General features: G+C 41.0%; 1 long non-coding RNA gene across 1 annotated transcript; it reads left to right on the top strand.

Annotated features, from left to right (window-relative positions):
* Window positions 1-1915: 1915 nt before the first annotated feature.
* On the top strand, window positions 1916-13468 carry LOC111537045. The gene is made up of 3 exons (XR_002729889.1): window positions 1916-2043; window positions 12585-12693; window positions 13253-13468. It is a non-coding gene; the product is annotated as an uncharacterized LOC111537045 (long non-coding RNA).
* The last annotated feature ends 4099 nt before the right edge of the window (window positions 13469-17567 follow it).

Genomic DNA, 17567 nt, shown 5'->3' with positions numbered 1-17567 from the left:
TTAGACAATTTAGCCAATTACCTGTAGAATGATTTGATATTTCTCTGGCATTTAAAATATATATATCCAGGGCCGGGTGCGGTGGTTTACGCCTGTAATCCTAGCATTTTTGGAGGCCAAGTCAGGCAGATCACCTGAGGTCCGCAGTTCAAGACCAGCCTGACCAACATGGAGAAACCCTGTCCCTACTAAAAATACAAAATTAGCTGGACACGGTGGTGCATGCCTGTAGTCCCAGCTGCTCAGGAGGCTGAGGCAGGAGAATCGCTTGAACCCGGGAGGCAGGGGTTGCGGTGAGCTGAGATCACGCCATTGAAGTCCAACCTGGGCAACAGGAGTGAAACTCCGACTCAAAAAAAAAAAAAAATACATATATATCTCCAAAATGAAACTTTTATTTTTTTCAGAACTTTATGTAGAAAATGTGAAATGAAAAATAAGTAATTAGTTGGAAGCCAAAATATCACCATAATTGCTTAGAAATGCTAAATTGGAGGGCACTGTTTGTGTGAGTGACAGATGAGCCCCAGAATTATACAGACCTACCTCTTCAGTTCTGAACCAACAAGTTTAGCATAGACTATATTTAGTTACAAAGAAACCACATTCTCTTTTTCACGGGTGTTATACAATCCTACACCAATATGACTGTGGAATTGCTGAAGGTTAAGAAACTGTCTCCACCGTATGTTCTTAAGCAATCATGAACTAACTTGAGAACATTTGGTGGTGGCTCATTCTTGAGTTTGATAACAAAACACCTAAACTCCAAGATTAGTTATGCCATCATTCTCTTCTTAAGGTTGTACAATGGAGTTTGGGGCAGCTAATACACTGTTGACAGCTTTGACATTAACAATTTACTTCCCTAGTTTTCTGAAACTCAACTCTTTTGAAGTTTAAAAACAGCAAATATTGTATATTCCCTGAAGCCTAAAACAATAGCAGAAAGAAAATTTTATTTTTTCTATAATTGAATCCTTACCACAGCTGTGCTTACTAAAGACTCTGTGGCCGGCCAGCATCTGCTCAGTCTCTGCATGGGTCACACATGTGTACTTAGGCCACTTGCTAATTTAATGTCAAGCTATAGCCACCTGCACCTCAAAAATCCTCTCCTGAGATGCCCATGCCTTTGCAGAGACCCTGTTCTTCTACACCTGTCCCTAGGAGCAGCCTCTGCTAATGCAGACAGAGCTGGATGCTGAGAATTGTCTTTATGAATGATAAAGAATAAATTTGGATAATATGACTTGTTGTGAGTGTCAAAGAAGCTTGAAGGCAAAACCACAGAACTAGGGGAATTTACCTTGTGGATCAAGGCAGTGCCAGGCCACGGCAGGCCTTCCCACATGAAGGGGGTACCCAAGAAGAGAAGCACAGATCCCTGGTTTCCTTCATCAGGCTGGCTTTTTAAAGGATAAGGATGGAGTTGCTGAGATGGACATGCCTGGCTTAATTTCCCAAAGCTACCCATAGGAAATTCACTCTACTTTTCTAGGAGAGGAGTAAGGGGTAAAGCAAGAGGCTTGGTATGTTTAGAATAAATCTCTCTGAAGTAAAATTAGGAGAGTGGGGAACAAGGATTTCCCTCCAACACTGTGCTTCTTCTAAGACGTGGTTAAAGTATGACCGACATCCACTCAATCACCTAAACCAGCAATGAGTGGATATTCTATGTCTGTGTCACTCAGCACTGTAGCCATTAGGCACATATGGCTATTGAGTTCTTAAAATGTGGCTACTACAAATTCAGGTATGTTATAATTGTAAAATATAGACTGGATTTTGATTGCAAAAATGCAATATATCTCATATATATACACACATATACACACACATATATATACACACATATATATACACATATATATATACACACATATATACACACACACATATATATATATATATTTTAGATGGAGTCTTGCACTGTTGCCTGGGCTGTAGTACAGTGGTGCAATCTCGACTCTCTGCAACCTCTCTGCCTCCTGGGTTCAAGCGATTCTCTTGCTTCAGCCTCCTGAGTTGCTGGGATTACAGGTACCCGCCACCATGCTCGGCTAATTTTTTGTATTTTTAGTAGAGATGGGGTTTCACTCTGTTGACTAAGCTGGTCTCAAACTCCTGACCTCGTGATCCAGTTGCCTCGGCCTCCCAAAGTGTTGGGATTATAGGCGTGAGTCACCACACCTGGCCTCATTAATATTTTTGTATTGATTGCATGTTGAAATGTGTATTAGTCAGGGTTCTCTAGAGGAACAGAACTGATAGGATACATATACATATGAAAGGGCATTTATTAAGGGTTATTGACTCAGAGGGTCACAAGGTGAAGTCCCACAATAGGCTGTCTGCAATCTGAGGAGCAAGGAAGCCAGTCCGACTCCCAAAACCTCAAAAGTAGGGAAGCCAACAGTGCAGCCTTCAGTCTGCAGCTGAAGGCCTGAGAGCCCCTGGCAAACCACTGGTGTAAGTCCAAGAGTCCAAAAGCTGAAGAACTTGGAGTCCGATGTTCTAGGGCAGGAAGCATCCAGCATGCAAGATAGATGAAGGCTGGAAGACTCAGTGAGTCTGGTCTTTCCACGTTCTTCTGCCTGCATTTATCCTACTGCACTGGCAGCTGATTATATTGTGCCCATCCAATTGAAGGTGGGTCTGCCTCTCTCAGTCCACTGACTCAAATGTTAATCTCCTTTGGCAACACCCTCATAGACACACCCAGGAATAATACTTAGCATCCTTCAATCCAATCAAGTTGACACTCAATATTAACCATCACAAAATGATAATACTTTGGATATATAAGGTTGAATAAAAAATAATATTAACATAAATGTCACCATTACATACGTGGCTTGCATTGGACAGCACTATTGTAAACCAATGGTTCTTAAACTAAAATGAGGAATCTATTGCAGATTGATACTTTCATAAAATTCAAATTAAAATATCTTGCTATAAAACATATTAAACCTTTCCTCTGGATCCTGTACTTATTTCATTGCCTGCTGCTAAAAAAGGGTTTGGTTCTGGCCCTGATCTGAAGAGCTTACTAAGAAGTACTAGTAGAAATAGTTCTAGATGTCTCTTCCTTTCATAGGAACCATAAGTAATAAAGTCCTATCAATTCCTCCTCCTGTGTATCCTATGTGCGTCCTCTCTTCTTCATTCCCATTGCATCTTCCTTAGAGAGACCTTTATTTCCTTCCTGGATTATTGTGAGTGATTACTAAATAGTCTCATTGCCTGCACTCTCATAATCCCTCTACTTAAAACGCTGCAACTCCTCCTCATGCCTCCTGGTCAAAGTACAAAATTCTCCTAGGACCCTCAAGTCACAGATTAATTGACCCCTGCCTGCTCATTCAGGCCACCTTTCCCCGATTCCCCACCAGAGTAGCAGCCAGCAATTCCTGATCTCAACCATAGCGTCCTCTATAGAAAACACGATCTCATGTAATCCTTGCAAGAACTTGATATGCTGGCAATATTTTTTCCTATGTTACAGATTTTTAAAACCAAAGATCAGTCTACCAGAGTAAATTGTTCAAAAATACTCAGGTAGTAAGGAGCAATGTTAGGATTTGAACTTGAGTCTGTCTAATTCAAAAGGCTATGTCCCTCCCACATGATGTGGTGCTGCTTGGAGTTCCTCTAGCCCCCTCTTGTTTCTGGCTTTAGCACATGCTATTCTCTCAGTTCTCCATCTTCTATTCCTGATCCATTTAGGCTTTTCTTGTAATACCTGAGCTAATCATCAACCACCACCTGATGTATTTCTTGAGACTTTCTGACCCCCAAAGCCTAGCTTCTTCCGGGACCCTTTCATCTCCTTCATAACACTAAACACACCACTTGGTAGTTTGGGGTCTTGTTTATTTCCCCTTCTGATTTCTCCTGATGCAGAAACCATCCTTTGTACTTAGCACTATGTCTATCATGGGAGATGCTTAACAATTCATTCACTCATCTTTTCATGTATCCAACTAATAATTATTAACACAGACAAAGGCCCTGTCTTCATGGAGCCTACCTTGTAGTGAAGGGAAATTGAAAGAATAAACTAAAAATTTAAAAATACGCCAGGCGCGGTGGCTCAAGCCTGTAATCCCAGCACTTTGGGAGGCCCAGACGGGCGGATCACGAGGTCAGGAGATCGAGACCATCCTGGCTAACACGGTGAAACCCCGTCTCTACTAAAATATACAAAAAACTAGCCGGGTGAGGTGGCGGGCGCCTGTAGTCCCAGCTACTCCGGAGGCTGAGGCAGGAGAATGGCGTAAACCCAGGAGGCGGAGCTTGCAGTGAGCTGAGATCCGCCCACTGCACTCCAGCCTGGGCGACAGAGCAAGACTCCGTCTCAAAAAAAAAAAATGCGTGTGTGTGCAAGATGGCCAAAATAGGAACAGCTCCAGCCTCCAGCTCCCAGCGTGAGTGACACAGAAGACCGGTGATTTCTGCATTTTCAACTGAGGTACCAGGTTCATCTCACTGGGGAGTGCCTGACAATTGGTGCTGGTCAGCTGGTGCAGCCCGACCAGTGAAAGCTGAAGCAGGGCGAGGCATCGCCTCACCTGGGAAGTGCTAAGGGGAAGAGAATCCCTTTTCCTAGCCCAGGGAAAGTGAGACTCACACCACCTGGAAAATCGGGTAACTCCCACCCTAATACTGCACTTTACCAAGGGTCTTAGCAAACAGCACACCAGGAGATTATATCCCACACCTGGCCCAGAGTGTCCCACACCCAGGGAGCCTCCCTCATTGCTAGCACAGCAGGCTGAGATCTAATTGCAAGGCAGCAACAAGGCTGGGGGAGGGGTGCCCACCATTGCTGAGTCTTAAGTGGGTAAACAAAGCCACCACCAGGAAGCTCGAATTGGGTGGAGCCCACTGCAGCTCAAGGAGGCCAGCTTGCCTCTGTAGACTCCTCCTCTGGGGACAGGGCATAGCTAAACAAAAAACAGCAGAAACCTTGGCAGAGGTAAATGCCCCTGTCTGATAGCTTTGAAGAGAGCAGTGGATCTCCCAGCACAGAGGTTGAGATCTGAGAACGGACAGACTGCCTGCTCAAGTGGGTCCCTGAACCCTGAGTAGCCTAACTGGGAGATATCCCACACTAGGTGCAGACCGACATCTCACACCTCACATGGCAGGGTACACCCCTGAGACAAAGCTTCCAGAGAAAGAATCAGACAGCAACACGTGCTGTGCAGCAAAATTGTATCTTCTGCACCCTCTGCTGCTGATAAGCCGGCAAACAGTGTCTGGAGTGGACCTCAAGCAAACTCCAACAGACCTACAACTGAGGGTCCTGACTGTTAGAAGGAAAACTAACAAACCGAAAGGACACCCACACCAAAACCCCATTAGTATGTCACCATCATCAAAGACCAAAGGCAGATAAACCTACAAAGATGGGGAAAAAGCAGTGCAGAAAAGCTGGAAATTCAAAAAATTAGAGCACATCTCCCCCTCCGAAGGAATGCAGCTCATCGCCAGCAACAGAACAAAGCTGGACGGAGAATGACTTTGACGAGTTGAGAGAAGAAGTCTTCAGTCAATCAAACTTCTCAGAGCTAAAGGAAGAACTACATAACCAGCACAAAGAAACTAAAAACCTTGAAAATAGAATGGATGAATGGATAACTAGAATAATCGATGCAGAGAAGACCTTAAAAGAACTGATAGAGATGAAAACCATAACATGAGAAATACATGACAAATGCACAAGCTTCAGTAACCAACTCGATCAACTGGAAGAAAGAGTATCAGTGATTGAAGATCAAATGAATTAAATGAAGCAAGAAGAGAAGTGTGGAGAAAAAGGAGTAAAAAGAAATGAACAAAGCTTCCAAGAAGTATGGGATTATGTGAAAAGACCAAATCTACATCTGATTGGTGTGCCTGAAAGTGATGGGGAAAATGGAACCAAGTGGGAAAACACTCTGCAGGATATCATCCAGGAGAACTTCCCCAAACTAGTAAGGCAGACCAACATCCAAATTCAGGAAATACAGAAAACGCCACAAAGATACTCCTCAAGAAGAGCAACTCCAAGACATATAATTGTCAGATTCACCAAAGTTGAAATGAAGGAAAAAATGTTAAGGGCAGCCAGAGAGAAAGGTCGGGTTACACATAAAGGGAAGCCCATCAGACTAACAGCAGATCTCTTGGCAGAAACTCTACAAGACAGAAGAGAGTGGGGACCAATATTCAACATTCTTAAAGAAAAGAATTTTCAACCCAGAATTTCATATCCAGCCAAACTAAATTTCCTAAGTGAAGGAGAAATAAAATCCTTTACAGATAAGCAAATGCTTAGAGATTATGTCACCTCCAGGCCTGCCTTACAAGAGACCCTGGAGGAAGCACTAAACATGGAAAGGAACAACCGGTACCAGCCATTGCAAAAACATGTCAAAATGTAAAGTCCATTGATACTAGGAAGAAACTGCATCAACTAGCGAGCAAAATAAACAGCTAATATCATAATGACAGGATCAAGTTCACACATAACAATATTAACCTTAAATGTAAGTGGACTAAATGGTCCAATTAAAAGACACAGACTAGCAAATTGGATAAAGAGTCAAGACCTATCAGTTTGCTGTATTCAGAAGACCCATCTCACAGGCAGAGACACACATATGCTCAAAATAAAAGGATGGAGGAAGATCTACCAAGCAAATGGAAAACAAAAAAAAAGCAGGGGTTGCAATCCTAGTCTCTGATAAAACAGACTTTAAACCAACAAAGATCAAAAGAGCCAAAGAAGACCATTACATAATGGTAAAGGGATCAATTCAACAGGAAGAGCTAACTATCCTAAATATATATGCACCCAATACAGGAGCACCCAGATTCATAAAGCAAGTCCTTAGAGACTTACAAAGAGACTTAGACTCCCATACAATAATAATGGGAGACTTTAACACCCCACTGTCAACATTAGACAGATCAACAAGACAGAAAGTTAACAAGGATATCCAGGAATTGAACTCAATTCTGTACCAAGTGGACCTAATAGACATATACAGAACTCTCCACCCCAAATCAACAGAATATATATTATTCTCAGCACCACATCACACTTATTCCAAAATCGATCACATAGTTGGAAGTAAAGCACTCCTCGGCAAATGTAAAAGAACAGAAGTTATAACACACTGTCTCTCAGACCACAGTGCAATTAAACTAGAACTCAGGACTAAGAAACTCAATCAAAACCACTCAACTACATGGAAACTGAACAATCTGCTCTTGAATGACTACTGGGTACATAACGAAATGAAGGCAGAAATAAAGATGTTCTTTGAAACCAATGAGAACAAAGATACAACATACTAGAATCTCTGGGACACATTTAAAGCAGTGTGTAAAGGGAAATTTATAGCACTAAATGCCCACAAGGGAAAGCAGGAAAGATCTAAAATTGACACCCTAACATCACAATTAAAAGAATTAGAGAAGCACGAGCAAACACATTCAAAATCTAGCAGAAGGCAAGAAATAACTAAGATCAGAGAAGAACTGAAGGAGATAGAGACACAAAAAACCCTCCAAAAAAATCAATGAATCCAGAAGCTGATTTTTTGGAAAGATCAACAAAATTGATAGACTGCTAGCAAGACTAATAAAGAAGAAAAGAGAGAAGAATCAAATAGATGCAATACAAAATGATAAAGGGGATATCACCACCGACCCCACAGAAATACAAACTACCATCAGAGAATACTATAAACACCTCTACGCAAATAAACTAGAAAACCTAGAAGAAATGGATAATTTCCTGGACACGTACACTCTCCCAAGACTAAACCAGGAAGAAGTTGAATTCCTGAATAGAACAACAGCAGGCTCTGAAATTGAGGCAATAATTAATAGCCTACCAACCAAAAAAAGTCCAGGTCCAGATGGATTCACAGTCAAATTCTACCAGACGTACAAGGAGGAGTTGGTACCATTCCTTCTGAAACTATTCCAATCAATAGAAAAAGAGGGAATTCTCCCTAACTCATTTTATGATGCCAATATCATCCTGATACCAAAGCCTGACAGAGATACAACAACAACAAAAAAAAGAATTTTAGAACAATATCCCTGATAAACATGGATGCAAAAATCCTCAATGAAATACTGGCAAACCGAATCCAGCAGCACATCAAAAAACTTATCCACCATGATCTAGTGGGCTTCATCCCTGGGATGCAAGGCTGGTTCAACATATGCAAATCAATAAATGTAATCCAGCATATAAACAGAACCAAAGACAAAAACCACATGATTATCTCAATAGATGCAGAAAAGACCTTTGACAAAATTCAACAGCCCTTCATGCTAAAAACTCTCAATAAATTCGGTATTGATGGAATGTATCTCAAAATAATAAGAGCTGTTTATGACAAACCCATAGCCAATATCATACTGAATGGGCAAAAACTGGAAAAATTCCCTTTGAATACTGGCGCAAGACAGGGATGCCCTCTCTCACCACTCCTATTCAACATAGTGTTGGAAGTTCTGGCTAGGGCAATCAGGCAAGAGAAAGAAATCAAGGGTATTCAGTTAGGAAAAGAAGAAATCAAATTGTCCCTGTTTGCAGATGACATGATCGTATATTTAGAAAACCCCATTGTCTCAGCCCCAAATCTCCTTAAGCCAATAGGCAACTTCAGCAAAGTCTCAGGATACAAAATTAACGTGCAAAAATCACAAGCATTCTTATACACCAGTAACAGACAAACAGAGAGCCAAATCATGAATGAACTTCCATTCACAATAGCTTCAAAGAGAATAAAATACCTAGGAATCCAACTTACAAGGGATGTAAAGGACCTCTTCAAGGAGAACTACAAACCACTGCTCAGTGAAATAAAAGAGGACACAAACAAATGGAAGAACATACCATGCTCATGGATAGGAAGAATCAATATCGTGAAAATGGCCATACTGCCCAAGGTAATTTATAGATTCAATGCCATCCCCATTAAGCTACCAATGACTTTCTTCACAGAATTGGAAAAAACTACTTTAAAGTTCATATGGAACCAAAAAGGACCCTGCATTGCCAAGACAATCCCAAGCCAAAAGAACAAAGCTGAAGGCATCACATTACCTGACTTCAAACTATGCTACAAGGCTACAGTAACCAAAACAGCATGGTACTCGTACCAAAACAGAGATCTAGACCAATGGAACAGAACAGAGCCCTCAGAAATAATACCACACATCTACAACCATCTGATCTTTGACAAACCTGACAAAAACAAGAAATGGGGAAAGGATTCCCTATTTAATAAATGGTACTGGGAAAATTGGCTAGCCATAAGTAGAAAGCTGAAACTGGATCATTTCCTTACTCCTTATACGAAAATTAATTCAAGATGGATTAGAGACTTAAATATTAGACCTAAAACCATAAAAACCCTAGAAGAAAACCTAGGTGATGCCATTCAGGACATAGGCATGGGCAAGGACCTTCATGTCTAAAACACCAAAAGCAACAGCAACAAAAGCCAAAATTGACAAATGGGATCTAATTAAACTAAAGAGCTTCTGCACAGCAAAAGAAACTACCATCAGAGTGAACAGGCAACCTACAGAATGGGAGAAAATTTTTGCAATCTACTCATCTGACAAAGGGCTAATATCCAGAACCTATAAAGAACTCAGTCAAATTTACAAGAAAAAAACAAACAACCCCATCAAGAAGTGGGCAAAGGATATGAACAGACAATTCTCAAAGGAAGGCATTCATACAGCCAACAGACACATGAAAAAATGCTCATCATTACTCGCCGTCAGAGAAATGCAAACCAAAACCACAATGAGATACCATCTCACACCAGTTAGAATGGCAATCATTAAAAAATCAGGAAACAACAGGTGTTGGAGAGGATGTGGAGAAATAGAAACACTTTTACACTGTTAGTGGGACTGTAAACTAGTTCAACCATTGTGGAAAACAGTGTGGCGATTCCTCAAGGATGTAGAACTAGAAATACCATTTGACCCAGCCATCCCTTTACTGGGGATATACCCAAGGGATTATAAGTCATGCTGCTACAAAGACACATGCACATGTATGTTTATTGCAGCACTGTTCACAATAGCAAAGACTTGGAATCAACCGAAATGTCCATCAGTGACAGAATGGATTAAAAAAATGTGGCACATCTACACCATGGAATATTATGCAGCCACAAAAAATGATGAGTTTGTGTCCTTTGTAGGGACATGGATGCAGCTGGAAACCATCATTCTCAGCAAACTATCGGAAGAACAGAAAACCAAATACTGCATGTTCTCACTCATAGGTGGGAATTGAACAATGAGATCACTTGGACACAGGAAGGGGAGCATCACACACTGGGTCCTATTGTGGGGAGGGGGTAAGGGGGAGGGATAGCATTAGGAGATATACCTAATGTTAACGACGAGTTAGTGAGTGCAGCACACCAGCATGGCACATGTATACATATGTACAAAACCTGCACATTGTGCACATGTACCCTAGAACTTAAAGTATAATAAAAAAATAAAATAAAATAAAAATTTGTGTGTGTGTGTGTGTGTGTGTGTGTGTGTGTGTGTGTGTGTGTTCTGCTTGCTTGTTCTTCCTCTAGGTGTTTTAGCGCACCACTTACCCTAATGATATTCACCAAGGGCACTCAATTTGTACTGCTCCAGCCAGCTGCTGTGTGCCAGTGCAGCCATCTGCTTTCTCTCGTTGCCATCCCCAGGCAGGCAGCCTGTTGGAAAGGGGCACGGTCATTCCTTCTTTTCCCATTTGTTCAGTGTCTCTGGAATCAGTTTTCTCCTTTTCATTTGGGGAATGTCTCAGGCGTGCCCAGGAAATTTCCTTCCCGCTCCTCTCCATCACCTTGTCATATGTCAGATGTGCTCAGCAAAATTGTCTATGCTCTTGAGGACAGGCTGCTCAGTGGACCATGGAACCTCAGCTTCATTCTCTGCATCAGCCAGACTTGGCATAAGCCATGGCCTATTTCAGCCTCAGTTTTCTCGTCTGTAAAAAGTGAGAAGATTAGACTATTCTAAAGTTGATGCTTGGCACCCTTTTCTCTTTCCAGGAGTCTTGTATAAAATCTAAACAGATACAACAGATTTACTCATCCGTCAGCAATATTTACTGAGCACCACTATGTTCCAGGCATTGTCTTGGGTGCTGATTATAAAGCAATGAACACAGTAGTCTTGATTCTCTTCAGGCTTATGCCCCAACTGGAGGAAGCAGATAGACAAGTGAATGCATGGTTGTCAGGTGGTGATGAGAATGTCAGAGTACAATACCCAGGGTAAAGTGAGTGGGGAGTGTCAATGGAGAAGTGGATGGAGACTATTTCATGTAAAACAGATAAGGTGACCTTTGAGCAGAGACCTGAAGGAAATGAGAACTACTTGGAAATCTACCCCACTAGTCATATAGCGTCCCCAACCATATGCCCTGCTACTCATGCCACACGTCTCTCCCATGTCACTCTATTATTTCAAGCTTATGATACACATGGACATTCCTTTTTCTCAGGAAAGCTCTCAGAATGACAGAAAAGTCCATCAGTTATGCTCAACACTCTTCAACATTCCCAACTCCACTGCACATCTGCTCTTTCTTTGTTCCTTGTCTTGCACAGAGAGGAGAATGACTGGTGAACAGGAGTAGCCCAAACTCATGTCACAACCTGCTGGGACCAGGGGAAGGAAGTACCTTCACACAGAACAGCCCCTTCTTGTAAACATTTCCCCTTCCCCACCAGGAAGAATGTTTGAGTGGTTATTTATAGAAGATATATTGACACGGAAGACTGTAGAGAAGATTTGTAGCGTGCTTCATGGGGCAAATGCGTATAGTGGGCTGTCTGTCCCCTCAACCCTTCTCAGCTAAGCCCACCTACTTGGGGTGCTGTCTAGTTCAGGAAAATCACTAAGTGATTTATGTGTCCTCATACTTGCCTTTCAGACCATGTCCCACCCCTAAGGAGTTTTTAGGACAAAGATGGTAAAGTGAATGGAACTTCCTATCTTTGACTGTTTTCACTACTCCTTCTCATTAACCTGTACGGAGCTTCACTGCCATTCATAATGTTCACGGTGATCTTAGCATAGCATTTCATTCAGTGAGGCTACTAGATATAGTCACCTTTCAATTCCTCAGAAGTCAGAAGTTCAATGGCAGAGAGTTAAGCTTTGACAGGTCTCCCATCTGCTTCCTCTGTGTGCCCCCACACTAAGAACCCCAAATAAAACTGAGCAAGATAGTGACATGTTAGGTAGAAAGAAACAATCCAGAGTCTTTCATTCATTTTAACAGCTCTTTGAGTAAACTAGTACTAGATCAATTTATTAGTTGAGCCACTAGTGGACTTGGGGCACACAATTTACCTGTGTTGAAGAGAAGCCTCAGACTTAAGGCATCTTGGTCACCCATAGGTTAGACACACACACACACACACACACACACACACACACACACATATATATATGTTGAATGAGATTCTTTTGCCCACCCCCAACTCATTTTTCAGAGCGATAGTTTCAGGTCCATTTATTTTCCTCTGCAGAGCAAACCGGTGAAAAAATGGCCTTCTCACTCCTGAGAGACCTTTTACCCGGCTTTCTACTTTTGAATTCTCTCCATAGCTGGTTTCCTCTTAGGCCCCGATAGAGCAGGTGAATATAAATGATTGTTCAGCTGAGGAGGGAGGGGACATTTTATTTTTCAGTTGTAACTGAGGAAAGGAGACGGGGTGATTTGTAATGTAAAGGATTGGGTTTAAGCTAAGGTCCTTGAAAATGGTGGGAGCTAGAAATCAATTAAAGAAAGAAGCAAATAGTGACGTTAGCTAATATTCGTTGGTTCCTTACTGCATGCTGGGTATGCAGTAAGGATACTACATTTTAAATGTAAAAAAGTGCGTGTAAACCATGAACCATTCGCAGGATACTGTGAACATTGTGCATGCACTATTCACTTTGCTCTCATCACAATTCTCTGAAGTAAAGACAACTGTCACCCCCAGTTTATAGATGAAGAAATTGAGACAGCAGGAGATTAAATAACTTGCACACATCATGTGCTTAGGAAGCAGAGCAGCTGCGGAGGAACCTAGCTGGTTCCAGGACCCCTGTACCTCACCTCTCTATAGTACCTCTTTGCTGAATGATTTGCTATGTTTTTGGGATGCCTGCCAAAAAAGAACAGTTCCTGATGGCTCAATTTTCATTGCAGTCCCTGAATCACACAGGCATGCTGACTACATTCTTTCCTGGTACAAACCATCGTGTGGGAAACACGCAGCAAGAAGCATCTTCAGGTCACAAGATTGGTAACACCATCTACCTGGATTTTTTCAAAAGCAGCAGAATATTTAGTTTTCTATTTCAGTGGCTTCTAACAGAGATCATTGTTTGCACAAGATTACATTTCTGCAGTCATCTTATCTTAGTGTGTGATGTGGGACAATGGTATATGTGGCAAGGTTTGCTTAGGTCACCCTTGTAGAAAGTAGCCTCAGTGTGATTCAGAGGTGATTGGAATCTGGGAAGGATCTTAGAGTAGGAGACGAATTTGTCTCCCCAGGTTTTATGGCTACAATAAGGCAAAAAGTGTATTTTGTTGGGGAGAAAAATAAAGCAAGAAAACTTCCGGATTTATAGATTTAAGCTGTGAGTTTTCAAAAATTCACTGTAAGCTCTGACATGAGGTTGACAATTTCCTGTTCTCTGTTGTTGGCTCCTTTGGTTATAAAAATTCAGGATTGGAAAAGGTATTACTAAATATTGGAGAGAGATATTAAAGAAATATCTTTAATAAAGATATAATACCTTTAATAAAGAAACTGATACACAGTTGATACGTTCTGCAAGAATTGAATGGATATTTTTTAAAAGTACAGATTTAACAAGAAGGTGAGCGCCTAAGGGGCATGTGTAGAAGTAATGAGTGTCTTGGTTAAAAATCAAAGCCAGAGATTTCTGTAACCATGATGGTTAAGAACTGTAAAACCTACCATTTAAACTTAAATCTATTCGATATCTCATCAAAATTAAAAATGTTAATATTTACTTAGGGAAGATGGTCCCTTTGTTTTAGGACCAGTTGAAATACACCAGTTTGTTACCAATTGTTCCACACGTTTTGAGGCAAAGTTCAAGTGTCATTAATCTAAGGCAAAATATTTAAGATTAAAAAATAAATGTCCTGCTTGATAATATAGGTAGTGTAAATTGTTGTGCATGGCTGGGCCAAAACTATATTGATTCTCTTTCAGTTCTAGAATTTTTAAGAGGAAAGGAAACAGGGAGTATACACTTTTTGGGAACTTTATGTGAGTTTAGAGTGCCCTGTGCTGAAAACTGTGGTGTATTCTTATAGAGTCAGTTCTTATAGGTATTTTGGCTCAAGTGGTTACTTACAGACACTGAGTATTGACACAGAAGACTTTAGAAAGGACTCACCAACATGCTGTTCCCCACTCACTGGTGTAGAGAACTATTCTGAGTTCATCACAGCTATTCCCAATGGAACTGATTTGTCCTAATGGTAGGGTCATATCAGATAGAATGACCAAGCTTTCGGAAAGTACACTAATGTTGTGATAACATATTCTGATAAGATTGTTCTTCTGAGGCCAAAGAATGAGGCCATGCTTCTTGGGGGATTCCCAATATGTGGGTAGGGGGCTCATCATCACTCATCCTGGGTGGAGGCAGATATCAAGGAAATAAGAACTTGAATGATGAAAATTACACAGTGAAGTGGACATTATTCCTGCCTGGTGTAGGGGGTCTCAAGAGGTGAGGTGAAGCTGAGACACAGATATATTCGGTGACCCTGTAACAAGAAGATGATCTAATCCTGCCATGCACTCATTTATCTTATTTTCAAGAGGTACATATGGAGTGATTACTATATGCCAGGTACAGGAAGATAACACTGAAAACGTAGATACAGCTTCTATCCTTGGAAAGCTTATCATCTAGGAGGGGGAGATAAGTATTAAATGGCTTTTTAAAAATGAATTTTATTTGTCTATTTATTATTTCTAATTGTGGTCAAATACACATAAGTATTTACCCTCTTAACCATTTATACACATCCATAGTGGCATTAAGTACATTTACATAGTTGTGCAATCATCACCACCATCCATCTCCAGAACTTTCCATCTTTCAGAACTGAAACTCCATACCTATCAAACAAGAACCCCCATCTTCCCCCCTTCACAGCACCTGACAGCCACCATTCTACTTCCTATCTCTATGAATTTAACTACTCTATGTATCTCATACAAGTAGAATCTTATATTTGTCCTTTTGTCATGAGCTTATTTCACTTAGCATTGTGTCTTCAAGGTTCATCCAGGCTGTGCTTGTGTCAAAATCCCCTTCCTTTTTAAGGCTGAGTAATATTTTGTTGTATGAATCCACCACATGTTATTTATTCATTTATTTGTTGATGGGCACTTGGGCTGCTTCCACCTTCTGGCTACTACGAATCATGCTGCTATGAACATCGGTGTACAAAGGTGTTGGAGTCCCTGATTCTACTTCTTTTGGGTGACAAATAGCTTTTTAAACATGAAAAATAAAAACACAACTATGAAATGTGAAATGAAAGATCCCTGAGCAGTGAAAGTAATACGGGTGCCTAGACCTGATTAGGCAGTGAGAGACTTATTGGGGTGCATTTCTGGAGGAAGTGACACTTGAGACAAGGCCAAGGATGGTGTCGCATGAACCAGGGGCAGGGGAAGAAGTAACAGCCCTTCTAGGTTTCTGCAGGAGCAAGCCGGAGACTTAAAAGAGCACATGACTCAGAACCTGGAGGAATTCTATGTGTGAATAGATCAGGAGGAAGGTTAAGACTCCTTAGGACCCGTGTCTGTGGGCTTTAAGAAAAGTAAAGTAGGTGAATATTTGTAAATGTCAGTTTGCCAGGCTATTTTTGTTTCTTTATCTCTGACATTCAAAATAAAATCTTTTTTAAAAAGTGGACAGGTTTGCTGTGGAGAGCATTAAGGAAAGCATTTGCATGGAGACAACAGCCTCCATAGGAACAGAGATGGAGACCAGACCAGTGGCAGTCCCACAGGGACCTTGGTGATGGAGGGGTAATGTTGTGGCTTGACTTTGATGATGGGACCAGTGTAGAAGAATCTTGCAGCCCCTGGAGGCCTCTGAGAATAACTTGTGTAGCCCTGAAAAAGTGCCCTTATTTTCTGTCATGGGTTGATAACGCTTGCCAAGTTGGTACACATGCACGTTGTATCCCTTTCCAGGTTTATTCATTTATTTAAGGGCTAGGCTACATGCTTTTGTGGCTAACTGAAGGTGGAATTGCTCACATTCCAGAATCTATAGTACTTATACCAAAGGAAAAAATATGTAACAGTTTGCTTCTCTTATTACAAATTTCAAGGCTATTAGCATATTCACTGTGAAGTCCATATATTCTAAATAGTGTACATAGTCTCTTGGTTCTTAGCCCCAAGCAATTGACTTTTGGATCAATATGCTTTAAAAATCATTGGTTTGCAGCCTTAAAACATTGTCTCAGTAACAAATCATGAGCCCCTTTGGCTTTGGCCACTGAAAAACTCAAATTCAGTGACCATTTGCAGAAACCAGCCCCTCTCAGTTGCAGGGGCTTTCTCTGCTTGTTTCCTTTCCGTTTCAGCTCTGACTTACAACTAACTCGTCTGATTTAAATACACTGCAGACGCTTCAAGTACTGTGGAAACAGATCAGGCTCACATAGCAAAATAATTCTTATCATCTGTACTAGTAGAAAATTTCAGCTACTGACATTCACTGGATAGCCTAATATTTTCCCTAAATGTTCCAATTCTTCTCTTTAGTTGGAAGCAGAAAGTCTTAGCTGAGCCCTGGATGCCTATGGGATGTAAATAGGACATTTTTAGTAAAATTGGTTTGCTAAGATTATAAACAAAGAAAGAGAGATAACATTTCTAGATTACCTCAAGAATCACAAAAACCAAGTTAATAGTACACCACCTTATTGATGGGAAAACATGAATCATATTTAAGTTTGGGTCTGTCAGAGGAGTCAATTGCAGTGGTAGATCTATGGCTTTAACAGTCACATATGTTCATAGGAATGATGAGCTTAAATTTTTGCTATTGGTTGTGTGTGTGTGTGTGTGTGTGTGTGTGTGTGTGTGTGTGAGGTGCACGTGATCACCCCCACATAATCGGTTATCACTTAATTAACTATTGGGGCAATCTTGTCAAATTTAGTGGTAAGCTGAAAGCAGCAGTAGTGGCAGCTGCAATTTTGATCTGTGTATCCTTGCCCAAGTAAAGGATTTACAGCCAATATTGGTACATTAAAATCAGACACTGATTTTACTGATTGGTACATCAGACACTGTATGAATAGGTGGCTTTGTGGTAGCCTTATAAAGGAAGGCAACCAGCACTAAAATGGTTTTTAAAGTATTTATTTGCAGTCCCCCTCCACTTTCTTAACCATTACCTGGTAAAATCCCCTTTTCTGCTGACACTGTTTATCAGATTATGTA

Source organism: Piliocolobus tephrosceles, chromosome 1 (assembly GCF_002776525.5).
Source record: "Piliocolobus tephrosceles isolate RC106 chromosome 1, ASM277652v3, whole genome shotgun sequence".
In the NCBI taxonomy this organism is placed as follows: Eukaryota; Metazoa; Chordata; class Mammalia; order Primates; family Cercopithecidae; genus Piliocolobus; species Piliocolobus tephrosceles.
The sequence above is the reverse complement of the archived record's forward strand: the minus strand, read 5'-3'. Positions and strand labels throughout refer to the sequence as shown.